This window comes from Pleurodeles waltl, chromosome 4_1 (genome assembly GCF_031143425.1).
Source record: "Pleurodeles waltl isolate 20211129_DDA chromosome 4_1, aPleWal1.hap1.20221129, whole genome shotgun sequence".
NCBI lineage: Eukaryota > Metazoa > Chordata > Amphibia > Caudata > Salamandridae > Pleurodeles > Pleurodeles waltl.
This window is the reverse complement of record NC_090442.1, coordinates 41,811,869-41,831,143: the sequence shown is the minus strand read 5'-3', so window position 1 is coordinate 41,831,143 and position 19,275 is coordinate 41,811,869. Positions and strand designations below refer to the sequence as shown.

At 41.3% G+C, this 19,275-nt stretch overlaps 4 non-coding genes across 4 annotated transcripts; all 4 read left to right on the top strand.

Moving 5' to 3' along the window:
* The first annotated feature begins 3,552 nt into the window (after positions 1–3,552).
* TRNAR-UCG (transfer RNA arginine (anticodon UCG)) lies at positions 3,553–3,625 on the top strand. The gene has a single exon. It is a non-coding gene; the product is annotated as a tRNA-Arg (tRNA).
* A 5,400-nt stretch (positions 3,626–9,025) lies between these two features.
* TRNAR-UCG (transfer RNA arginine (anticodon UCG)) lies at positions 9,026–9,098 on the top strand. The gene has a single exon. It is a non-coding gene; the product is annotated as a tRNA-Arg (tRNA).
* A 3,576-nt stretch (positions 9,099–12,674) lies between these two features.
* On the top strand, positions 12,675–12,747 carry TRNAR-UCG (transfer RNA arginine (anticodon UCG)). Its single transcript has one exon. It is a non-coding gene; the product is annotated as a tRNA-Arg (tRNA).
* A 6,069-nt stretch (positions 12,748–18,816) lies between these two features.
* TRNAR-UCG (transfer RNA arginine (anticodon UCG)) lies at positions 18,817–18,889 on the top strand. Its single transcript has one exon. It is a non-coding gene; the product is annotated as a tRNA-Arg (tRNA).
* Positions 18,890–19,275: the final 386 nt, after the last annotated feature.

The window sequence follows — 19,275 nt, the reverse complement described above, 5'->3', positions numbered from 1 at the left end:
AAGCGCCAATCGGGTCATCTGGTTGCACCTCGACCGGGGCAAAGTCAAACTTTCAGGCCGACCGCGATGGAGCCCTGCAGGTCTACAGGTCGCGGGAGGCCTCGGTTAAAAAGTTACCTTCTGACTTAGTCTTTATTTTGAAGTTTTTCTTCACCGGGACGAACCTGCCAGTTGAATCCGACCTCCTGGAGCCCTTGTCCGGATACGCGATGTGGGTTTCCTCGGTGGAGACTTTTACCTTCGGACTCAGTCGTTTTTTCGAGATGAAAATCCTTCGACCGGGGTAAACCTGGATCTTGATCCGACGTCCATGGAGCCCTTCTCGGATACGATGGCTGGGAGGTCCCGGTCAACTTTTTACGTTCGGACTTAGTCTCTTTTTTGGATGTTTTTCTTTACCGGGACGAACCACGAAGTCAGGCCGGGTCGCGGTTGAGGCAAGCCGGCTAGAATTTCCGCGGCGGGTCGGTCCCTCTCTGGAGCTTTTTTCCCAAAATTCTCAAATCTTTTCCAAACTTCTGGGGCTTCACCCAGATGTTCTTTTAAGGTTCTTTTGGGGTCCACAGCTCACCCCAAGGGTCCAGAAGTTCTGTGATGGTCCTTGGGGGTGCGGACTTCAACTCCCAGAATGCACCTGGCGCAAACTCCTTTTTGGCCACTGGACAGTGGTCAGCTGGTCGCTTTCTTCAGGAGTTGGTGCAGGGGACTCTGGTTTAGCAATTTTTCACCTGTAGCAAACAGGGAGTCCCTCCTTGAACCAGTTGAAGCCAGGCAAAGTCCTTCTTGTGGTGAAGCCCAAGTGTGCAGCTGGTGCAGTCCTTCTGAGTGCAGGTTCCAGGTGCAGGCCAGGGGTCCAGCAGGGCAGTCCTTCTTCTCCTTAAGTTCTTTCTTCTTGAAATTTGGTGGGGATCTGAGGCGTGGGTGCAGGTCTGCCAGTTTTATCCTTGCTCCTGGGTGAAAAGCAGGGGGGCCCTGGTTCTCCAATCAGGGACAGGGTCGTCCCCCTGTGATGACCACTTCCTGGGAAGTGTGGCAAAAATCCATCCCAGAAGGCAACAGTCTCTAAAAATCCAACATGGATGAATCTGATTTTTGGAGGTTACATCTGGCTGAGCCCACGCACTGGTGTGGCTAAAAATCATAAACACACCCCTCTCCTGCCCTCTCCTAATCTAATCAAGGTGGCACCTAATTGTCTGGGGTTGCAGGATGTGGGGGTGTTGCTGGGTGCTCCAAATGTCCTTCTCTGCCTTTGAAGACCAGTTTGGCAGCCCTCCCCCTTCCTGCCTCACCATCTGCTGAGGGGAGATTCTCTCCCCCAAGCACATTCCTTTGTGTGAAGCCTGGCCACTTCACACCTCATCAAGGCAGCCTGGCAGAAGCTGCTGCAGGCTGGCCAATCAGAGCACAGCAGCAAAAACAATGCAGAGCTGAAATTGGCAACTTTTTAGGTAAAGTCTAAACTTTTTACCTGGACAAGTTATATTAAATCCAACAACTGGAAGTTGTGGGATTTATTACAACAATCAATTTGATACCAAATTCTTGGTATGTAACATTTAAGGAGACTTTAAAATTTAAAATAAAGTCTGCCCATTCTAGCCTATGAAGGCCATTTACTTCAATGAGGGAAAAACAAATTTGGCTGTTTTTACCTCACCAGGGCTTATAAATCTATTTTTATAAAGTCCCTGCTTATAGTTACATGGCACCCAGCCCTAGGGGCACATAGGGCACACCTTAGGGGTGACTTATATGTAAAAATAAGGTAGTTTAAGACTTTGGAAGTACCTTTAATTCCAAAGTCGAATTTGCATATAACTTTAATTTAAAAGCAGCCAGCAAGGCAGGCTTGCTTTTAAAATGACACTGGGCACCTCAGCAATGCACCTAGGTGTGCACCACCTATGCTGTGGTCCCTAAACCTACATGCCCTACCATATACTAGGGACTTATAGGTAGGTTAACTTAGCCAATTATAATTAGCCTAATTTGCATATCCATTTTACACAGAGCACAGGCCCTGGGACTGGTTAGCAGTACCCAGGGCACCAACAAAGTCAGGAAAACACCAGCAAAAAGAGGAAAATGGGGGCAAAAAGTTACGGGGCCTCTGCAATCAGCCCTGTTTTCTCACAGTCCCTCAGAAAAAATATAGTACTGGAGAAGAATCATAAAGGATTGACACAATTGCTGCCTTTGCTGTTGCCCCAATTGTGTAATCTGTCAAGGACTTGTCTCTTGCAGATTGAGGCACCTAGTTGCAATTGTGTGGTATAAATCACCCTTACAACCATTTTTGCTATAAACTTGAGATCTTTCTGAGATACTATCTCACATACTTCTTTTGAATGAGGAACTCTGAAATTGTCACATTCCAATTTGTACGTCCTTAAAACTCTGCTGGTTATTCAAATGGGCAGATTGTTTTTTAAATTCCTTTCTGTCTCGAGTTGTAGTTATATTGATACAGAGGCATAATTGTTGAATGATATATATTGGTTTGATTGAAATATGTTCGTAGAGGTGGTGATAGGCTTTCTGTGTCTGTCTGAGAGCAAGAACCGGTTAACGTCTTTTTCCAAGAGCAGTTTGTTGTGAAAGGTATCAGGCAAAGGAGTATGTATTGTGATGTGGTTCTCTGACTGCTTCTGTCCACTTGCCAAAAGTTCCAAGGCCCTATGATAGCACAAAAACTGTAAGATTGAAGTGGTGGGTGCCGGAGGTTTAAAATGGTCAGTTTAATTAAAGACAGAAAAGTGAAACGAATGACTGCAGAAATACTGTATGTGGCCATGAACTGAGATGAAAGGATGATTTTGGAACTCTGTCTTGCAGATTACCCTCAATGCCGCAATGGATAGGGCACTACTCTCACAGACCAGGGTGTGTAAGTTTAAGTCTATCGGAGGTGCACACCCTGAACTAATACATTTTTGCTGAAACCTAATCATATTGTTTACTCTTCCTCGTAGCAGCTTGCCAGGGTGATAGTATATTGCAACAGAACCATTCCACTTCTTCACTGAAAAGTGTCATGTTGGTTACCCAAATGTGCAGCGTGTCATTTTATACAGCTTTCTTTATTGAAATTAAACTTGGACTCACTTGAAATATTCTCTTTCAAAATGAATGTTTTGAGCTGCTGTGAATTTTATTTCTAGAGGTGGTGACAGCCTTTCAGGTACGTGCGTAGGTCAAGGCCCTGTTCATGTCACTTGTATAAGCTAATTCAGGGAGCAAATTAGCAAGTCAAGAAATGGGAAGTCTGAACTACTATTAAAGCAGTTTCATTCTCTTTTCAAATAATCCAAAAATACCATTGCAGCATAAAACAGAGTATTCAATAAAAGAAGAAGGAGGATTAACGGCAAAAAAGCACATCATAAGATATGAAACTTTGGAAATTATCTAGATATTGTTTGAAAAAACTCCTTTGATGGAAAGAAGATGAAGAACGGTATGGGATCCTGTCCTGCGCACCTGTAATTGATATGTTCCACATCCATTCATACCACCTAACCCTAAACACCCAAACAGATTGCAGTCAGTGACCATGTAGCCTAATGGATAAGGCGTCTGACTTCGGATCAGAAGATTGAGGGTTTGAGTCCCTTCATGGTTGAGTCTTTTTGTCACAGCACCCAACTTATCTACACATACAAACTGGAAATACACTCTTACAATACTCATTTCACTCTCACTCATTAAGAAAGCCCAATGCAAACTGCACAATCAGTCATGTTATACCTTCAGCATTGCTACTTTTCTGTCTTTCTGCCATACCAAAGTACCTCTTCATAAATGCCACGGATATGCAATACGTATACAACAATATGTCATGGCACAATCATTCCGAACAGAACTGTGGGTAGACTCAGTGCAGGGAGTGTGTGCGTGCAGAAAGCAGAAACTATGCATGGGTAGAAGCTCTATGATTTTCTCCAGGAATAATGCAAATTGTCCCTCAGAAAAAGTATAGTACTAGAGAAGAATCATAAAGGATTGACACAATTGCTGCCTTTGCTGTTGCCCCAGTTGTGTAATCTGTCAAGGACTGGTCTCTTGCAGATTGAGGCACCTAGTTGCAATTGTGTGGTAAAAATCACCCTTACAATCATTTTTGCTATAAACTTGAGATCTTTCTGAGATACTATCTCACAGACTTCTTATGAATGAGGAACTCTGAAATTGTCACATTCCAATTTGTACGTCCTTAAAACTCTGCTGGTTATTCAAATGGGCAGATTGTTTTTTAAATTCCTTTCTGTCTCGAGTTGTAGTTATATTGATACAGAGGCATAATTGTTGAATGATATATATTGGTTTGATTGAAATATGTTCGTAGAGGTGGTGATAGGCTTTCTGTGTCTGTCTGAGAGCAAGGACCGGTTAACGTATTTTTCCAAGAGCAGTTTGTTGTGAAAGGTATCAGGCAAAGGAGTATGTAATGTGATGTGGTTCTCTGACTGCTTCTGTCCACTTGCCAAAAGTTCCAAGGCCCTATGATAGCACAGAAACGGTAAGATTGAAGTGGTGGGTGCCGGAGGTTTAAAATGGTCAGTTTAATTGAAGACAGAAAAGTGAAACGAATGACTGCAGAAATACTGTATGTGGCCATGAACTGAGATGAAAGGATGATTTTGGAACTCTGTCTTGCAGATTACCCTCAATGCCGCAATGGATAGGGCACTACTCTCACAGACCAGGGTGTGTAAGTTTAAGTCTATCTGAGGTGCACACCCTGAACTAATACATTTTTGCTGAAACCTAATCATATTGTTTACTCTTCCTCGTAGCAGCTTGCCAGGGTGATAGTATATTGCAACAGAACCATTCCACTTCTTCACTGAAAAGTGTCATGTTGGTTACCTAAATGTGCAGCGTGTCATTTTATACAGCTTTCTTTATTGAAATTAAACTTGGACTCACTTGAAATATTCTCTTTCAAAATGAATGTTTTGAGCTGCTGTGAATTTTATTTCCAGAGGTGGTGACAGCCTTTCAGGTACGTGCTTAGGTCAAGGCCCTGTTCATGTCACTTGTATAAGCTAATTCAGGGAGCAAATTAGCAAGTCAATAAATGGGAAGTCTGAACTACTATTAAAGCAGTTTCATTCTCTTTTCAAATAATCCAAAAATACCATTGCAGCATAAAACAGAGCATTCAATAAAAGAAGAAGGAGTATTAACGGCAAAAAAGCACATCATAAGATATGAAACTTTGGAAATTATCTAGATATTGTTTGAAAAAACTCCTTTGATGGAAAGAAGATGAAGAACGGTATGGGATCCTGTCCTGCGCACCTGTAATTGATATGTTCCACATCCATTCATACCACCTAACCCTAAACACCCAAACATATTGCAGTCAGTGACCATGTGGCCTAATGGATAAGGGGTCTGACTTCGGATCAGAAGATTGAGGGTTTGAGTCCCTTCACGGTTCAGTCTTTTTCTCACAGCACCCAACTTATCTTTACATACAAACTGGAAATACACTCTTACAATACTCATTTCACTCTCACTCATTAAGAAAGCCCAATGCAAACTGCACAATCAGTCATGTTATACCTTCAGCATTGCTACTTTTCTGTCTTTCTGCCATACCAAAGTACCTCTTCATAAATGCCACGGATATGCAATACGTATACAACAATATGTCATGGCACAATCATTCCGAACAGAACTGTGGGTAGACTCAGTGCAGGGAGTGTGTGCGTGCAGAAAGCAGAAACTATGCATGGGTAGAAGCTCTATGATTTTCTCCAGGAATAATGCAAATTGTCCCTCAGAAAAAGTATAGTACTAGAGAAGAATCATAAACGATTGACACAATTGCTGCCTTTGCTGTTGCCCCAGTTGTGTAATCTGTCAAGGACTGGTCTCTTGCAGATTGAGGCACCTAGTTGCAATTGTGTGGTAAAAATTACCCTTACAACCATTTTTGCTATAAACTTGAGATCTTTCTGAGATACTATCTCACAGACTTCTTATGAATGAGGAACTCTGAAATTGTCACATTCCAATTTGTACGTCCTTAAAATTATGCTGGTTATTCAAAAGGGCAGATTGTTTTTTAAATTCCTTTCTGTCTCGAGTTGTAGTTATATTGATACAGAGGCATAATTGTTGAATGATATATATTGGTTTGATTGAAATATGTTCGTAGAGGTGGTGATAGGCTTTCTGTGTCTGTCTGAGAGCAAGAACCGGTTAACGTATTTTTCCAAGAGCAGTTTGTTGTGAAAGGTATCAGGCAAAGGAGTATGTATTGTGATGTGGTTCTCTGACTGCTTCTGTCCACTTGCCAAAAGTTCCAAGGCCCTATGATAGCACAAAAACGGTAAGATTGAAGTGGTGGGTGCCGGAGGTTTAAAATGGTCAGTTTAATTAAAGACAGAAAAGTGAAACGAATGACTGCAGAAATACTGTATGTGGCCATGAACTGAGATGAAAGGATGATTTTGGAACTCTGTCTTGCAGATTACCCTCAATGCCGCAATGGATAGGGCACTACTCTCACAGACCAGGGTGTGTAAGTTCAAGTCTATCTGAGGTGCACACCCTGAACTAATACATTTTTGCTGAAACCTAATGATATTGTTTACTCTTCCTCGTAGCAGCTTGCCAGGGTGATAGTATATTGCAACAGAACCATTCCACTTCTTCACTGAAAAGAGTCATGCTGGTTACCCAAATGTGCAGCGTGTCATTTTATACAGCTTTCTTTATTGAAATTAAACTTGGACTCACTTGAAGTATTCTCTTTCAAAATGAATGTTTTGAGCTGCTGTGAATTTTATTTCTAGAGGTGGTGACAGGCTTTCAGGTACGTGCTTAGGTCAAGGCCCTGTTCATGTCACTTGTATAAGCTAATTCAGGGAGCAAATTAGCAAGTCAAGAAATGGGAAGTCTGAACTACTGTCAAAGCAGTTTCATTCTCTTTTCAAATCATCCAAAAATACCATTGCAGCATAAAACAGAGTATTCAATAAAAGAAGAAAGGAGGATTAACAGCAAAAAAGCACATCATAAGATATGAAACTTTGGAAATTATCTAGATATTGTTTGAAAAAACTCCTTTGATGGAAAGAAGATGAAGAACGGTATGGGATCCTGTCCTGCGCACCTGTAATTGATATGTTCCACATCCATTCATACCACCTAACCCTAAACACATACACATACTGCTGTCAGTGACCATGTGGCCTAATGGATAAGGCATCTGACTTCGGATCAGAAGATTGAGGGTTTGAGTACCTTCATGGTTGAGACTTTTCATCACAGCACCCAACTTATCTTTACATACAAACTGGAAATACACTCTTACAATACTCCTTTCACTCTCACTCATTAAGAAAGCCCAATGCAAACTGCACAATCAGTCACGTTATGCCTTCAGCATTGCTACTTTTCTGTCTTTCTGCCATACCAAAGAACCTCTTCATAAATGCCATGGATATGCAATACGTATACAACAATATGACGTGGCACAATCATTCCGAACAGAACTGTGGGTAGATTCAGTGCAGGGAGTGTGTGCGTGCAGAAAGCAGAAACTATGCATGGGTAGAAGCTCTATGATTTTCTCCAGGAATAATGCAAATTGTCCCTCAGAAAAAGTATAGTACTAGAGAAGAATCATAAAGGATTGACACAATTGCTGCCTTTGCTGTTGCCCCAGTTGTGTAATCTGTCAAGGACTGGTCTCCTGCAGATTGAGGCACCTAGTTGCAATTGTGTGGTAAAAATCACCCTTACCACCATTTTTGCTATAAACTTGAGATCTTTCTGAGATACTATCTCACAGACTTCTTATGAATGAGGAACTCTGAAATTGTCACATTCCAATTTGTACGTCCTTAAAACTATGCTGGTTATTCAAATGGGCAGATTGTTTTTTAAATTCCTTTCTGTCTCTAGTTGTAGTTATATTGATACAGAGGCATAATTGTTGAATGATATATATTGGTTTGATTGAAATATGTTCATAGAGGTGGTGATAGGCTTTCTGTGTCTGTCTGAGAGCAAGGACCGGTTAACGTGTTTTTCCAAGAGCAGTTTGTTGTGAAAGGTATCAGGCAAAGGAGTATGTATTGTGATGTGGTTCTCTGACTGCTTCTGTCCACTTGCCAAAAGTTCCAAGGCCCTATGATAGCACAAAAACGGTAAGATTGAAGTGGTGGGTGCCGGAGATTTAAAATGGTCAGTTTAATTAAAGACAGAAAAGTGAAACGAATGACTGCAGAAATACTGTATGTGGCCATGAACTGAGATGAAAGGATGATTTTGGAACTCTGTCTTGCAGATTACCCTCAATGCCGCAATGGATAGGGCACTACTCTCACAGACCAGGGTGTGTAAGTTTAAGTCTATCGGATGTGCACACCCTGAACTAATACATTTTTGCTGAAACCTAATCATATTGTTTACTCTTCCTCGTAGCAGCTTGCCAGGGTGATAGTATATTGCAACAGAACCATTCCACTTCTTCACTGAAAAGTGTCATGTTGGTTACCCAAATGTGCAGCGTGTCATTTTATACAGCTTTCTTTATTGAAATTAAACTTGGACTCACTTGAAATATTCTCTTTCAAAATGAATGTTTTGAGCTGCTGTGAATTATATTTCTAGAGGTGGTGACAGCCTTTCAGGTACGTGCTTAGGTCAAGGCACTGTTCATGTCACTTGTATAAGCTAATTCAGGGAGCAAATTAGCAAGTCAAGAAATGGGAAGTCTGAACTACTATTAAAGCAGTTTCATTCTCTTTTCAAATAATCCAAAAATACCATTGCAGCATAAAACAGAGTATTCAATAAAAGAAGAAGGAGGATTAACGGCAAAAAAGCACATCATAAGATATGAAACTTTGGAAATTATCTAGAGATTGTTTGAAAAAACTCCTTTGATGGAAAGAAGATGAAGAACGGTATGGGATCCTGTCCTGCGCACCTGTAATTGATATGTTCCACATCCATTCATACCACCTAACCCTAAACACCCAAACATATTGCAGTCAGTGACCATGTGGCCTAATGGATAAGGCGTCTGACTTCGGATCAGAAGGTTGAGGGTTCGAGTCCCTTCATGGTTGAGTCTTTTTGTCACAGCACCCAACTTATCTTTACATACAAACTGGAAATACACTCTTACAATACTCATTTCACTCTCACTCATTAAGAAAGCCCAATGCAAACTGCACAATCAGTCATGTTATACCTTCAGCATTGCTACTTTTCTGTCTTTCTGCCATACCAAAGTACCTCTTCATAAATGCCACGGATATGCAATACGTAAACAACAATATGTCATGGCACAATCATTCCGAACAGAACTGTGGGTAGACTCAGTGCAGGGAGTGTGTGCGTGCAGAAAGCAGAAACTATGCATGGGTAGAAGCTCTATGATTTTCTCCAGGAATAATGCAAATTGTCCCTCAGAAAAAGTATAGTACTAGAGAAGAATCATAAACGATTGACACAATTGCTGCCTTTGCTGTTGCCCCAGTTGTGTAATCTGTCAAGGACTGGTCTCTTGCAGATTGAGGCACCTAGTTGCAATTGTGTGGTAAAAATCACCCTTACAACCATTTTTGCTATAAACTTGAGATCTTTCTGAGATACTATCTCACAGACTTCTTATGAATGAGGAACTCTGAAATTGTCACATTCCAATTTGTACGTCCTTAAAAATATGCTGGTTATTCAAAAGGGCAGATTGTTTTTTAAATTCCTTTCTGTCTCGAGTTGTAGTTATATTGATACAGAGGCATAATTGTTGAATGATATATATTGGTTTGATTGAAATATGTTCGTAGAGGTGGTGATAGGCTTTCTGTGTCTGTCTGAGAGCAAGAACCGGTTAACGTCTTTTTCCAAGAGCAGTTTGTTGTGAAAGGTATCAGGCAAAGGAGTATGTATTGTGATGTGGTTCTCTGACTGCTTCTGTCCACTTGCCAAAAGTTCCAAGGCCCTATGATAGCACAAAAATGGTAAGATTGAAGTGGTGGGTGCCGGAGGTTTAAAATGGTCAGTTTAATTAAAGACAGAAAAGTGAAACGAATGACTGCAGAAATACTGTATGTAGCCATGAACTGAGATGAAAGGATGATTTTGGAACTCTGTCTTGCAGATTACCCTCAATGCCGCAATGGATAGGGCACTACTCTCACAGACCAGGGTGTGTAAGTTTAAGTCTATCTGAGGTGCACACCCTGAACTAATACATTTTTGCTGAAACCTAATCATATTGTTTACTCTTCCTCGTAGCAGCTTGCCAGGGTGATAGTATATTGCAACAGAACCATTCCACTTCTTCACTGAAAAGTGTCATGTTGGTTACCCAAATGTGCAGCGTGTCATTTTATACAGCTTTCTTTATTGAAATTAAACTTGGACTCACTTGAAATATTCTCTTTCAAAATGAATGTTTTGAGCTGCTGTGAATTTTATTTCCAGAGGTGGTGACAGCCTTTCAGGTACGTGCTTAGGTCAAGGCCTTGTTCATGTCACTTGTATAAGCTAATTCAGGGAGCAAATTAGCAAGTCAATAAATGGGAAGTCTGAACTACTGTCAAAGCAGTTTCATTCTCTTTTCAAATAATCCAAAAATACCATTGCAGCATAAAACAGAGTATTCAATAAAAGAAGAAGGAGGATTAACGGCAAAAAAGCACATCATAAGATATGAAACTTTGGAAATTATCTAGATATTGTTTGAAAAAACTCCTTTGATGGAAAGAAGATAAAGAACGGTATGGGATCCTGTCCTGCGCACCTGTAATTGATATGTTCCACATCCATTCATACCACCTAACCCTAAACACCCAAACATATTGCAGTCAGTGACCATGTGGCCTAATGGATAAGGCGTCTGACTTCGGATCAGAAGATTGAGGGTTCGCGTCCCTTCATGGTTGAGTCTTTTTGTCACAGCACCCAACTTATCTTTACATACAAACTGGAAATACACTCTTACAATAATCATTTCACTCTCACTCATTAAGAAAGCCCAATGCAAACTGCACAATCAGTCATGTTATACCTTCAGCATTGCTACTTTTCTGTCTTTCTGCCATACCAAAGTACCTCTTCATAAATGCCACGGATATGCAAGACGTCTACAACAATATGTCATGGCACAATCATTCCGAACAGAACTGTGGGTAGACTCAGTGCAGGGAGTGTGTGCGTGCAGAAAGCAGAAACTATGCATGGGTAGAAGCTCTATGATTTTCTCCAGGAATAATGCAAATTGTCCCTCAGAAAAAGTATAGTACTAGAGAAGAATCATAAACGATTGACACAATTGCTGCCTTTGCTGTTGCCCCAGTTGTGTAATCTGTCAAGGACTGGTCTCTTGCAGATTGAGGCACCTAGTTGCAATTGTGTGGTAAAAATCACCCTTGCAACCATTTTTGCTATAAACTTGAGATCTTTCTGAGATACTATCTCACAGACTTCTTATGAATGAGGAACTCTGAAATTGTCACATTCCAATTTGTACGTCCTTAAAACTATGCTGGTTATTCAAATGGGCAGATTGTTTTTTAAATTCCTTTCTGTCTCGAGTTGTAGTTATATTGATACAGAGGCATAATTGTTGAATGATATATATTGGTTTGATTGAAATATGTTCGTAGAGGTGGTGATAGGCTTTCTGTGTCTGTCTGAGAGCAAGAACCGGTTAACGTCTTTTTCCAAGAGCAGTTTGTTGTGAAAGGTATCAGGCAAAGGAGTATGTATTGTGATGTGGTTCTCTGACTGCTTCTGTCCACTTGCCAAAAGTTCCAAGGCCCTATGATAGCATAGAAACTGTAAGATTGAAGTGGTGGGTGCCGGAGGTTTAAAATGGTCAGTTTAATTAAAGACAGAAAAGTGAAACGAATGACTGCAGAAATACTGTATGTGGCCATGAACTGAGATGAAAGGATGATTTTGGAACTCTGTCTTGCAGATTACCCTCAATGCCGCAATGGATAGGGCACTACTCTCACAGACCAGGGTGTGTAAGTTTAAGTCTATCTGAGGTGCACACCCTGAACTAATACATTTTTGCTGAAACCTAATCATATTGTTTACTCTTCCTCGTAGCAGCTTGCCAGGGTGATAGTATATTGTAACAGAACCATTCCACTTCTTCACTGAAAAGAGTCATGCTGGTTACCCAAATGTGCAGCGTGTCATTTTATACAGCTTTCTTTATTGAAATTAAACTTGGAGTCACTTCAAATATTCTCTTTCAAAATGAATGTTTTGAGCTGCTGTGAATTTTATTTCTAGAGGTGGTGACAGGCTTTCAGGTACGTGCTTAGGTCAAGGCCCTGTTCATGTCACTTGTATAAGCAAATTCAGGGAGCAAATTAGCAAGTCAAGAAATGGGAAGTCTGAACTACTGTCAAAGCAGTTTCATTCTCTTTTCAAATAATCCAAAAATACCATTGCAGCATAAAACAGAGTATTCAATAAAAGAAGAAAGGAGGATTAACGGCAAAAAAGCACAGCATAAGATATGAAACTTTGGAAATTATCTAGATATTGTTTGAAAAAACTCCTTTGATGGAAAGAAGATGAAGAACGGTATGGGATCCTGTCCTGCGCACCTGTAATTGATATGTTCCACATCCATTCATACCACCTAACCCTAAACACCCAAACATATTGCAGTCAGTGACCATGTGGCCTAATGGATAAGGCGTCTGACTTCGGATCAGAAGATTGAGGGTTCGAGTCCCTTCATGGTTGAGTCTTTTTCTCACAGCACCCAACTTATCTTTACATACAAACTGGAAACACACTCTTACAATACTCCTTTCACTCTCACTCATTAAGAAAGCCCAATGCAAACTGCACAATCAGTCACGTTATGCCTTCAGCATTGCTACTTTTCTGTCTTTCTGCCATACCAAAGTACCTCTTCATAAATGCCACGGATATGCAATACGTATACAACAATATGACATGGCGCAATCATTCTGAACAGAACTGTGGGTAGATTCATTGCAGGGAGTGTGTGCGTGCAGAAAGCAGAAACTATGCATGGGTAGAAGCTCTATGATTTTCTCCAGGAATAATGCAAATTGTCCCTCAGAAAAAGTATAGTACTAGAGAAAAATCATAAAGGATTGACACAATTGCTGCCTTTGCTGTTGCCCCAGTTGTGTAATCTGTCAAGGACTGGTCTCTTGCAGATTGAGGCACCTAGTTGCGATTGTGTGGTATAAATCACCCTTACAACCATTTTTGCTATAAACTTGAGATCTTTCTGAGATACTATCTCACAGACTTCTTATGAATGAGGAACTCTGAAATTGTCACATTCCAATTTGTACGTCCTTGAAACTCTGCTGGTTATTTAAATGGGCAGATTGTTTTTTAAATTCTTTTCTGTCTCGAGTTGTAGTTATTTTGATACAGAGGCATAATTGTTGAATGATATATATTGGTTTGATTGAAATATGTTCGTAGAGGTGGTGATAGGCTTTCTGTGTCTGTCTGAGAGCAAGGACCGGTTAACGTCTTTTTCCAAGAGCAATTTGTTGTGAAAGGTATCAGGCAAAGGAGTATGTATTGTGATGTGGTTCTCTGACTGCTTCTGTCCACTTGCCAAAAGTTCCAAGGCCCTATGATAGCACAAAAACTGTAAGATTGAAGTGGTGGGTGCCGGAGGTTTAAAATGGTCAGTTTAATTAAAGACAGAAAAGTGAAACGAATGACTGCAGAAATACTGTATGTGGCCATGAACTGAGATGAAAGGATGATTTTGGAACTCTGTCTTGCAGATTACCCTCAATGCCGCAATGGATAGGGCACTACTCTCACAGACCAGGGTGTGTAAGTTTAAGTCTATCTGAGGTGCACACCCTGAACTAATACATTTTTGCTGAAACCTAATCATATTGTTTACTCTTCCTCGTAGCAGCTTGCCAGGGTGATAGTATATTGCAACAGAACCATTCCACTTCTTCACTGAAAAGTGTCATGCTGGTTACCCAAATGTGCAGCGTGTCATTTTATACAGCTTTCTTTATTGAAATTAAACTTGGACTCACTTGAAATATTCTCTTTCAAAATTAATGTTTTGAGCTGCTGTGAATTTTATTTCTAGAGGTGGTGACAGGCTTTCAGGTACGTGCTTAGGTCAAGGCCCTGTTCATGTCACTTGTATAAGCTAATTCAGGGAGCAAATTAGCAAGTCAAGAAATGGGAAGTCTGAACTACTGTTAAAGCAGTTTCATTCTCTTTTCAAATAATCCCAAAATACCATTGCAGCATAAAACAGAGTATTCAATAAAAGAAGAAAGGAGGATTAACGGCAAAAAAGCACATCATAAGATATGAAACTTTGGAAATTATCTAGATATTGTTTGAAAAAACTCCTTTGATGGAAAGAAGATGAAGAACGGTATGGGATCCTGTCCTGAGCACCAGTAATTGATATGTTCCTCATCCATTCATACCACCTAACCCTAAACACCCAAACCTATTGCAGTCAGTGACAATGTGGCCTAATGGATAAGGCGTCTGACTTCGGATCAGAAAATTGAGGGTTCGCGTAGCTTCATGGTTGAGTCTTTTTCTCACAGCACCCAACTTATCTTTACATACAAACTGGAAACACACTCTTACAATACTCCTTTCACTCTCACTCATTAAGAAAGCCCAATGCAAACTGCACACTCAGTCACGTTGTGCCTTCAGCATTGCTACTTTTCTGTCCTTCTGCCATACCAAAGTACCTCTTCATAAATTCCATGGATATGCAATACGTATGCAACAATATGACACGGCACAATCATTCTTAACAGAACTGTGGGTAGATGCAGTGCAGGGAGTGTGTGCGTGCAGAAAGCAGAAACTATGCATGCGTAGAAGCTCTATGATTTTCTCCAGGAATAATGCTAATTGTCCCTGTTGGAAAATGGGTTATTGGTAGGGCAGGTAGGTACCTACACCTAGCAACAAGCCACTAACCTCCACATAGGTACAGTTAGGTCTCAGTAAATTAATCCCAGCTCAACCCTTGGTAGCTTGGCAACGAGCGTTAAGGCTTAACTTAGGAGACAAAGTGTAAAGCATTCAAATATCACAAAACAGTAATTAAATAAAACACAGGAAACAGTTTAAAAATCCAAAACCAATTTATGAAAATAGTTTATATTTTTATCTTTAAAATGACACAAAAACGATTAAAATCGGTTCAGGGGAACCGGAGATATGAATTTTTAAAGAATTATTACTTTTCTAGCGCTTAGAAACAAAAAGCGCCAATCGGGTCATCTGGTTGCACCTCGACCGGGGCAAAGTCAAACTTTCAGGCCGACCGCGATGGAGCCCTGCAGGTCTACAGGTCGCGGGAGGCCTCGGTTAAAAAGTTACCTTCTGACTTAGTCTTTATTTTGAAGTTTTTCTTCACCGGGACGAACCTGCCAGTTGAATCCGACCTCCTGGAGCCCTTGTCCGGATACGCGATGTGGGTTTCCTCGGTGGAGACTTTTACCTTCGGACTCAGTCGTTTTTTCGAGATGAAAATCCTTCGACCGGGGTAAACCTGGATCTTGATCCGACGTCCATGGAGCCCTTCTCGGATACGATGGCTGGGAGGTCCCGGTCAACTTTTTACGTTCGGACTTAGTCTCTTTTTTGGATGTTTTTCTTTACCGGGACGAACCACGAAGTCAGGCCGGGTCGCGGTTGAGGCAAGCCGGCTAGAATTTCCGCGGCGGGTCGGTCCCTCTCTGGAGCTTTTTTCCCAAAATTCTCAAATCTTTTCCAAACTTCTGGGGCTTCACCCAGATGTTCTTTTAAGGTTCTTTTGGGGTCCACAGCTCACCCCAAGGGTCCAGAAGTTCTGTGATGGTCCTTGGGGGTGCGGACTTCAACTCCCAGAATGCACCTGGCGCAAACTCCTTTTTGGCCACTGGACAGTGGTCAGCTGGTCGCTTTCTTCAGGAGTTGGTGCAGGGGACTCTGGTTTAGCAATTTTTCACCTGTAGCAAACAGGGAGTCCCTCCTTGAACCAGTTGAAGCCAGGCAAAGTCCTTCTTGTGGTGAAGCCCAAGTGTGCAGCTGGTGCAGTCCTTCTGAGTGCAGGTTCCAGGTGCAGGCCAGGGGTCCAGCAGGGCAGTCCTTCTTCTCCTTAAGTTCTTTCTTCTTGAAATTTGGTGGGGATCTGAGGCGTGGGTGCAGGTCTGCCAGTTTTATCCTTGCTCCTGGGTGAAAAGCAGGGGGGCCCTGGTTCTCCAATCAGGGACAGGGTCGTCCCCCTGTGATGACCACTTCCTGGGAAGTGTGGCAAAAATCCATCCCACAAGGCAACAGTCTCTAAAAATCCAACATGGATGAATCTGATTTTTGGAGGTTACATCTGGCTGAGCCCACGCACTGGTGTGGCTAAAAATCATAAACACACCCCTCTCCTGCCCTCTCCTAATCTAATCAAGGTGGCACCTAATTGTCTGGGGTTGCAGGATGTGGGGGTGTTGCTGGGTGCTCCAAATGTCCTTCTCTGCCTTTGAAGACCAGTTTGGCAGCCCTCCCCCTTCCTGCCTCACCATCTGCTGAGGGGAGATTCTCTCCCCCAAGCACATTCCTTTGTGTGAAGCCTGGCCACTTCACACCTCATCAAGGCAGCCTGGCAGAAGCTGCTGCAGGCTGGCCAATCAGAGCACAGCAGCAAAAACAATGCAGAGCTGAAATTGGCAACTTTTTAGGTAAAGTCTAAACTTTTTACCTGGACAAGTTATATTAAATCTAACAACTGGAAGTTGTGGGATTTATTACAACAATCAATTTGATACCAAATTCTTGGTATGTAACATTTAAGGAGACTTTAAAATTTAAAATAAAGTCTGCCCATTCTAGCCTATGAAGGCCATTTACTTCAATGAGGGAAAAACAAATTTGGCTGTTTTTACCTCACCAGGGCTTATAAATCTATTTTTATAAAGTCCCTGCTTATAGTTACATGGCACCCAGCCCTAGGGGCACATAGGGCACACCTTAGGGGTGACTTATATGTAAAAATAAGGTAGTTTAAGACTTTGGAAGTACCTTTAATTCCAAAGTCGAATTTGCATATAACTTTAATTTAAAAGCAGCCAGCAAGGCAGGCTTGCTTTTAAAATGACACTGGGCACCTCAGCAATGCACCTAGGTGTGCACCACCTATGCTGTGGTCCCTAAACCTACATGCCCTACCATATACTAGGGACTTATAGGTAGGTTAACTTAGCCAATTATAATTAGCCTAATTTGCATATCCATTTTACACAGAGCACAGGCCCTGGGACTGGTTAGCAGTACCCAGGGCACCAACAAAGTCAGGAAAACACCAGCAAAAAGAGGAAAATGGGGGCAAAAAGTTACGGGGCCTCTGCAATCAGCCCTGTTTTCTCACAGTCCCTCAGAAAAAATATAGTACTGGAGAAGAATCATAAAGGATTGACACAATTGCTGCCTTTGCTGTTGCCCCAATTGTGTAATCTGTCAAGGACTTGTCTCTTGCAGATTGAGGCACCTAGTTGCAATTGTGTGGTATAAATCACCCTTACAACCATTTTTGCTATAAACTTGAGATCTTTCTGAGATACTATCTCACATACTTCTTTTGAATGAGGAACTCTGAAATTGTCACATTCCAATTTGTACGTCCTTAAAACTCTGCTGGTTATTCAAATGGGCAGATTGTTTTTTAAATTCCTTTCTGTCTCGAGTTGTAGTTATATTGATACAGAGGCATAATTGTTGAATGATATATATTGGTTTGATTGAAATATGTTCGTAGAGGTGGTGATAGGCTTTCTGTGTCTGTCTGAGAGCAAGAACCGGTTAACGTCTTTTTCCAAGAGCAGTTTGTTGTGAAAGGTATCAGGCAAAGGAGTATGTATTGTGATGTGGTTCTCTGACTGCTTCTGTCCACTTGCCAAAAGTTCCAAGGCCCTATGATAGCACAAAAACTGTAAGATTGAAGTGGTGGGTGCCGGAGGTTTAAAATGGTCAGTTTAATTAAAGACAGAAAAGTGAAACGAATGACTGCAGAAATACTGTATGTGGCCATGAACTGAGATGAAAGGATGATTTTGGAACTCTGTCTTGCAGATTACCCTCAATGCCGCAATGGATAGGGCACTACTCTCACAGACCAGGATGTGTAAGTTTAAGTCTATCGGAGGTGCACACCCTGAACTAATACATTTTTGCTGAAACCTAATCATATTGTTTACTCTTCCTCGTAGCAGCTTGCCAGGGTGATAGTATATTGCAACAGAACCATTCCACTTCTTCACTGAAAAGTGTCATGTTGGTTACCCAAATGTGCAGCGTGTCATTTTATACAGCTTTCTTTATTGAAATTAAACTTGGACTCACTTGAAATATTCTCTTTCAAAATGAATGTTTTGAGCTGCTGTGAATTTTATTTCTAGAGGTGGTGACAGCCTTTCAGGTGCGTGCGTAGGTCAAGGCCCTGTTCATGTCACTTGTATAAGCTAATTCAGGGAGCAAATTAGCAAGTCAAGAAATGGGAAGTCTGAACTACTATTAAAGCAGTTTCATTCTCTTTTCAAATAATCCAAAAATACCATTGCAGCATAAAACAGAGTATTCAATAAAAGAAGAAGGAGGATTAACGGCAAAAAAGCACATCATAAGATATGAAACTTTGGAAATTATCTAGATATTGTTTGAAAAAACTCCTTTGATGGAAAGAAGATGAAGAACGGTATGGGATCCTGTCCTGCGCACCTGTAATTGATATGTTCCACATCCATTCATACCACCTAACCCTAAACACCCAAACAGATTGCAGTCAGTGACCATGTAGCCTAATGGATAAGGCGTCTGACTTCGGATCAGAAGATTGAGGGTTTGAGTCCCTTCATGGTTGAGTCTTTTTGTCACAGCACCCAACTTATCTACACATACAAACTGGAAATACACTCTTACAATACTCATTTCACTCTCACTCATTAAGAAAGCCCAATGCAAACTGCACAATCAGTCATGTTATACCTTCAGCATTGCTACTTTTCTGTCTTTCTGCCATACCAAAGTACCTCTTCATAAATGCCACGGATATGCAATACGTATACAACAATATGTCATGGCACAATCATTCCGAGCAGAACTGTGGGTAGACTCAGTGCAGGGAGTGTGTGCGTGCAGAAAGCAGAAACTATGCATGGGTAGAAGCTCTATGATTTTCTCCAGGAATAATGCAAATTGTCCCTCAGAAAAAGTATAGTACTAGAGAAGAATCATAAAGGATTGACA